The 7,660-nt window shown below is 41.0% G+C and overlaps 1 non-coding gene across 1 annotated transcript; it reads left to right on the top strand.

Moving 5' to 3' along the window:
* The first annotated feature begins 7,267 nt into the window (after positions 1–7,267).
* Positions 7,268–7,375, top strand: LOC112708646 (small nucleolar RNA R71). The gene has a single exon (XR_003156490.1). It is a non-coding gene; the product is annotated as a small nucleolar RNA R71 (small nucleolar RNA).
* Positions 7,376–7,660: the final 285 nt, after the last annotated feature.

Raw genomic sequence — 7,660 nt, 5'->3', positions numbered from 1 at the left:
TACTGTCTTCATCCAATCCTTCTTACTCCTTTCCATGGCAAGCTTAAGCAAGGGTTTCACCGTTGTCAGTGGCTACCTCCCATCCTCTCAGTGGAAATGTCACGCACCCTGTCACGGCACGGCTATCCATCTGTCGGTTCTCGATCAGGCCGGAATAGAATCCAGTGATTCTTTTGCGTCTGTCACTAACGCCCCGCCTTCAGGAGTTTGAAGCACGTCACAGTCATTCAATCATTGAATCCTACTCAGAATACCACAGACAAGGTTAGACCTTCCGGATTCTCTTGAATGCCGCCATCAGTTCTAGCCTATACCACGAAGACTCTGATCTCACGGAATGGCTGGCTCGTTTGTCAGGCGAGCACTCGGTTGTCAGGCGATCAACCATGCATCGTGTATCAGGAATCCAAGAGATATTCACCCAATCGAAGGAAGAACAGAGGTGGTTGTCAGTCACATGTTCATAGGTGAGAATGATGATGAGTGTCACGGATCATCACATTCATCAAGTTGAAGAACAAGTGATATCTTAGAACAAGAACAAGCGGAATTGAATAGAAGAACAATAGTAATTGCATTAATACTCGAGGTACAGCAGAGCTCCACACCTTAATCTATGGTGTGTAGAAACTCCACCGTTGAAAATACATAAGAACAAGGTCTAGGCATGGCCGAATGGCCAGCCTCCCAATGAGGGTTCAATCATAAAAATATGATCAAAAGCTCCCTAATACAATAGTAAAAGGTCCTACTTATAGAAAACTAGTAGCCTAAGGTTTACAGAAATGAGTAAATGACATAAAAATCCACTTCCGGGCCCACTTGGTGTGTGCTTGGGCTGAGCAATGAAGCATTTTCGTGTAGAGACTCTTCTTGGAGTTAAACGCCAGCTTTTGTGCCAGTTTGGGCGTTTAACTCCCATTTTGGTGCCAGTTCCGGCGTTTAACGCTGGGAATCTTGAGGGTGACTTTGAACGCCGGTTTGGGCCATCAAATCTTGGGAAAAGTATGAACTATCATATATTGCTGGAAAGCCCAGGATGTCTACTTTCCAACGCCGTTGAGAGCGCGCTAATTGGGCTTATGTAGCTCCAGAAAATCCACTTCGAGTGCAGGAAGGTCAGAATCCAACAGCATCTGCAGTCCTTTTCAGTCTCTGAATCAGATTTTTGCTCAGGTCCCTCAATTTCAGCCAGAAAATACCTGAAATCACAGAAAAACACACAAACTCATAGTAAAGTCCAGAAAAGTGAAGTTTAACTAAAAACTAATAAAAATATACTAAAAACTAACTAGATCATACTAAAAACATACTAAAAACAATGCCAAAAAGCGTACAAATTATCCGCTCATCACAACACCAAACTTAAATTGTTGCTTGTCCTCAAGCAACTGAAAATCAAATAAGATAAAAAGAAGAGAATATGCAATGAATTCCAAAAACATCTATGAAGATCAGTATTAATTAGATGAGCGGGGCTTTTAGCTTTTTGCCTCTGAATAGTTTTGGCATCTCACTCTATCCTTTGAAATTCAGAATGATTGGCTTCTTTAGGAACTCAGAATCCAGATAGTGTCATTGATTCTCCTAGTTAAGTATGATGATTCTTGAACACAGCTACTTGTTGAGTCTTGGCTGTGGCCCAAAGCACTCTGTCTTCCAGTATTACCACCGGATACATACATGCCACAAACACATAATTGGGTGAACCTTTTCAGATTGTGACTCAGCTTTGCTAAAGTCCCCAATTAGAGGTGTCCAGGGTTCTTAAGCACACTCTTTTTGCCTTGGATCACAACTTTATTTCTTTCTTTTCTTTCTTTTTCTCTTTTTCTTTCTCTTTTTTTTTTCGAAATTTTTTTTAAATCACTACTTTTTCTTGCTTCAAGAATCATTTCAATGATTTTTCAGATCCTCAGTAACATGTCTCCTTTTTCATCATTCTTTCAAGAGCCAACATTCATGAACCACAAATTCAAAAGACATATGCACTGTTTAAGCATTCATTCAGAAAACAAAAGTGTTGCCACCACATCAAAATAATTAAACTATTATAAAATTCAAAATTCATGCAATTCTTTTCTTTTTCAATTAAGCACGTTTTTATTTAAGAGAGGTGATGGATTCATAGGACATTCATAACTTTAAGGCATAGACACTAAGATACTAATGATCACAAGACACAAACATAGATAAACATAAGCACTAAAATTCAAAAAACAGAAAAATAAAGGACAAGGAAATCAAAGAACGGGTCCACCTTAGTGATGGCGGCTCCTTCTTCCTCTTGAAGATCCTATGGAGTGCTTGAGCTCCTCAATGTCTCTTCCTTGTCTTTGTTGCTCCTCTCTCATGATTCTTTGATCTTCTCTATTTTCATGGAGGATGATGGAGTGTTCTTGGTGCTCCACCCTTAGTTGTCCCATGTTGGAACTCAATTCTCCTAGGGAGGTGTTTAGTTGCTCCCAATAGTTTTGTAGAGGAAAGTGCATCCCTTGAGGAATCTCAGGGATCTCATGATGAGTGGGATCTCTTGTGTGCTCCATCCTCTTCTTAGTGATGGGCTTGTCCTCATCAATAGGGATGTCTCCCTCTATGTCAACTCCAACTGAATAACAGAGGTGACAAATGAGATGAGGAAAGGCCAACCTTGCCAAGGTAGAGGACTTGTCCGCCACCTTATAAAGCTCTTGAGCTATAACCTCATGAACTTCTATTTCTTCTCCAATCATGATGCTATGAATCATGATAGCCCGGTCTATGGTAACTTCGGACCGGTTGCTAGTGAGAATGATTGAGCGTTGAATGAACTCCAACCATCCCCTAGCCACAGGTTTGAGGTCATGCCTTCTCAATTGAACCGGCTTCCCTCTTGAATCTCTCTTCCATTGGGCGCCCTCTTCACATATGACTGTGAGGACTTGGTCCAACCTTTGATCAAAGTTGACCCTTCTAGTGTAAGGATGTTCATCTCCTTGCATCATAGGCAAGTTGAATGCCAACCTTACACTTTCCGGACTAAAATCCAAGTATTTCCCCCGAACCATAGTAAGCCAATTCTTTGGGTCCGGGTTCACACTTTGATCATGGTTCTTGGTGATCCATGCATTGGCATAGAACTCTTGAACCATTAAGATTCCGACTTGTTGAATGGGGTTGGTAAGAACTTCCCAACCTCTTCTTCGGATCTCATGTCGGATCTCCGGATATTTGACGATTGGATTTTTGATGGTATAGAATTTCACAAATGAAATCTCGTCGAAGTATAGTCTCTAAACCAACAATAATCCTTTCATACAAAAATTTGTTTGTCACAAGTACAAACCCCTAAAATTTATAAACCGAAGTATTCAAACCTCGGGTCGTCTCTCAAAGGACTTGCAGGGTAGTGTTCTTGTTATTGGTTATGGATTTATTTATTTTGGGGTTTTAGATGAGAAAAATGAATAGTAAATGGTAAGAAAACTTTATTAACAAAATGGTCTTGGCAAGGTTTGGTTGTCAAGGGTCTTCATCATTATCACTAGCCACAAGTATGGTAGTTGCAAGGATTAATCCCACTTAGTCATCCTTAAATCATTTAACAAAGGAAAGTCAAGTGAGTTATATCAATCCTAGTCCATAAGTCCTAGCTTTCCACTAATTGGATTAATGAAGGCTAGAGTTAATGGCTATCAACTAGCAATCAATTGGACACTAGTGACTCAAGAAATCCTAAGTTACCTTCTCAAGCCAAGAACATAAAATCCTATTCTAACATCCTCTCAAGCATTTCATCAAACACTTGGAGGGTAATGAAAGAAAGCATTTTTATTTGTAAGAATAAAAGGAATCAACAACCAACAATTACAAAGAATTAACAAAACAACAATCAACAACATCACAATCACATGAATTATCTCAAATTGCATTATTAAAAGAAAACAAAAGAACAAGAATATCTCAATTACAAAACCTAGAAACAAAATAAGAGAAACTACAACAAGAGGATAGGGATAGAAAGAAGAACCAAAGTGTAGCAATCACCACTTGAAGGTAGAAGTAGAAGGAGACTTGAATTAAACCTAGAATTATGAGATCCTAATCTAACCCTAATTCCTAATCCTAGAGAGAAGTGAGAGCTTCTCTCTCTAAAACTAACTCTAACTCCTAAAACTAAGCTAATGATCAAAAGTATCTAAAGTATGTTGATTTCCCTTCAATACTTGACTTAAATAGCATCAGAAATGAGTTGGATTGGGCCCACAAGGCTCCTAAAACCGCTGGGGACGATTTCATTAAAGTGGGCCATGGACAGAATCGGCGCGCGCGCGCAAAGTGCGCGTGCGCGCCCCTGAACGCGAAGCAACATATGGCAAAATTTATATCATTTCGAAGCCCCGGATGTTAGCTTTCCAACCCAACTGGAACCGCATCATTTGGACCTCTGTAGCTCAAGTTATGGTCAATTGAGTGCGAAGAGGTCAGGCTTAACAGCTTTTTTGGTTCCATCATTTCTTCATGAGTTCTCCAACTTTACATGCTTTTTCTTCATTCCCTTGATCTAATCTTTGCCTCCTAAATCTGAAATCACTTAACAAACATATCAAGGCATCTAATGGAATCAAGGTAAATTACATTTGGCTATTTTAAGACCTAAAAAGCATGTTTTCACTCTTAAGCACAATTAAAGGAGAATATACAAAACCATGCTATTTCATTGAATAAATGTGGGTGAAAGGTGATAAAATCCCCTAAAATCAATACAAGATAAACCCTACAAATGGGGTTTGTCAATATTCACTCTTTTTGAGTGAAAAAGGGACCTCGGGGATCACCTTCTTCAAGGCCACAACTTCATAGAAATGGTCTTGATGCACCCTTGAGATGAATCTCTCCATCTCCCATGACTCGGAGGTGGAAGCTTTTGCCTTCCCTTTCCTCTTTCTAGAGGTTTCTCCGGCCTTGGATGCCATAAATGGTTATGGAAAAACAAAAAGCAATGCTTTTACCACACCAAACTTAAAATGTTTGCTCGTCCTCGAGCAAAAGAAGAAAGAAGAGAGTAGAAGAAGAAGAAATGAGGAAGAAGGGAATGGCTTTGTGTTCGGCCAAAGGGGGGAGAAGTGGTGTTTAGGTTGTGTGAAAATGAAGGAGTGAAGGAGGGTTTATATAGGAGAGGGGGAAAGTGGTTTGAATTTAAATGGTGAGGTAGGTGGGGTTTTATGAAGGATGGATGTGAGTGGTGAGGTGGGTGGGGATCCTGTGGGGTCCACAGATCCTGAGGTGTCAAGGAAAAGTCATCCCTGCACCTAATGGCATGCAAAAATGCGTTTTTAGCCATTTCTGGCGTTAAACGCCGGGCTGGTGCCCATTTCTGGCGTTTAACGCCAACTTCTTGCCCTTTTCTGGCGTTTAACGCTAGTCTGGTGCCCCTTTCTGGCGTTAAACGCCCAGAATGGTGCCAGACTGGTCGTTAAACGCCCAACAGCTAGCCTCACTGGCGTTTAAACGCCAGCACGCTCTCCTCCAGGGTGTGCTGTTTTTCTTCCTGTTTTTCATTCTGTTTTTGCTTTTTTCATTGATTTTGTGACTTCTCATGATCATCAACCTACAAAAAATATAAAATAACAAAAGAAAATGGATAAAATATAACATTGGGTTGCCTCCCAACAAGCGCTTCTTTAATGTCAGTAGCTTGACAGAGGGCTCTCATGGAGCCTCACAGATGCTCAGAGCAATGTTGGAACCTCCCAACACCAAACTTAGAGTTTGAATGTCGGGGTTCAACACCAAACTTAGAAGTTGGTTGTGGCCTCCCAACACCAAACTTAGAGTTTGACTGTGGGGGCTCTGTTTGGCTCTGTTTTGAGAGGAGCTCTTCATGCTTCCTCTCCATGATGGATTCATCCATGCACTTCCCAGTCTCTAGGACTATGAAATCAGTAGGGATGTAATGGTCTTCAATTTTTACCAGAACATCCTCTACAAGTCCATAAGCTTGTTTTCTTGAGTTGTCTGCCATCTCTAGTGAGATTTTTGCAGCTTGCACCTCAAAGATCCCTAGCTTCTCCATTACAGAGAGAGGCATGAGGTTCACACTTGACCCTAAGTCACACAAGGCCTTCTTGAAGGTCATGGTGCCTATTGTACAAGGTATTGAAAACTTCCCAGGGTCTTGTCTCTTTTGAGGTAATTTCTGCCTAGACAAGTCATCCAGTTCTTTGGTGAGCAAAGGGGGTTCATCCTCCCAAGTCTCATTTCCAAATAACTTGTCATTTAGCTTCATGATTGCTCCAAGGTATTTAGCAACTTGCTCTTCAGTGACATACTCATCCTCTTCAGAGGAGGAATACTCATCAGAGCTCATGAATGGCAGAAGTAAGTCCAATGGAATCTCTATGGTCTCATTTTGAGCCTCAGATTCCCATGGTTCCTCATTGGGGAACTCATTAGAGGCCAGTGGGCGTCCATTGAGGCCTTCCTCAGTGGCGTTCACTGCCTTTCCTTCCTCCCAAAATTTGGCCATGTTGATGGCCTTGCACTCTCCTTTTGGATTTTCTTCTGTATTGCTTGGAAGAGTACTAAGAGGGAGTTCAGTAATTTTCTTGCTCAGCTGACCCACTTGTCCCTCCAAGTTTCTAATGGAGGACCTTGTTTCAGTCATGAAACTTTGAGTGGTTTTGATTAGATCAGAGACCATGGTTGCTAAGTCAGAGGTATTCTGCTTAGAACTCTCTGTCTGCTGCTGAGAAGATGATGGAAAAGGCTTGCTATTGCTAAACCTGTTTCTTCCACCATTGTTATTGTTGAAACCTTGTTGAGGTCTCTGTTGATCCTTCCATGAGAGATTTGGATGATTTCTCCATGAAGGATTATAGGTGTTTCCATAGGGCTCTCCCATGTAATTCACCTCTTCCATTGAAGGGTTCTCAGGATCATAAGCTTCTTCCTCAGATGAAGCTTCCTTAGTACTGCTTGGTGCATTTTGCATTCCAGACAGACTTTGAGAAATCATATTGACTTGTTGAGTCAATATTTTGTTCTGAGCCAATATGGCATTCAGAGTGTCAATCTCAAGAACTCTTTTCTTCTGACTAGTCCCATTGTTCACAGGATTCCTTTCAGAAGTGTACATGAATTGGTTATTTGCAACCATTTTAATCAGCTCTTGAGCTTCTGTAGGCGTCTTCTTCAGATGAAGAGATCCTCCAGCAGAGCTATCCAAAGACATTTTGGATAGTTCAGAGAGACCATCATAGAAAATACCTATGATGCTCCATTCAGAAAGCATATCAGAAGGACACTTTCTGATTAATTGTTTGTATCTTTCCCAAGCTTCATAGAGGGATTCTCCTTCCTTCTGTCTGAAGGTTTGGACTTCCACTCTAAGCTTACTCAATTTTTGAGGTGGAAAGAACTTTGCCAAGAAGGCATTGACTAGCTTTTCCCAAGAGTCTAGGCTTTCTTTAGGTTGTGAGTCCAACCATGTCCTAGCTCTGTCTCTTACAGCAAAAGGGAATAGCATAAGTCTGTAGACCTCAGGGTCAACCCCATTAGTCTTGACAGTGTCACAGATTTGCAAGAATTCAGCTAAAAACTGATGAGGATCTTCCAATGGAAGTCCATGGAACTTGCAATTCTGTTGCATTAGAGAAACTAATTGAGGCTTAAGCTCAAA

The sequence above is a fragment of the Arachis hypogaea genome, chromosome 8 (genome assembly GCF_003086295.3).
Source record: "Arachis hypogaea cultivar Tifrunner chromosome 8, arahy.Tifrunner.gnm2.J5K5, whole genome shotgun sequence".
Classification (NCBI taxonomy): Eukaryota; Viridiplantae; Streptophyta; class Magnoliopsida; order Fabales; family Fabaceae; genus Arachis; species Arachis hypogaea.
The sequence above is the reverse complement of the archived record's forward strand: the minus strand, read 5'-3'. Positions and strand labels throughout refer to the sequence as shown.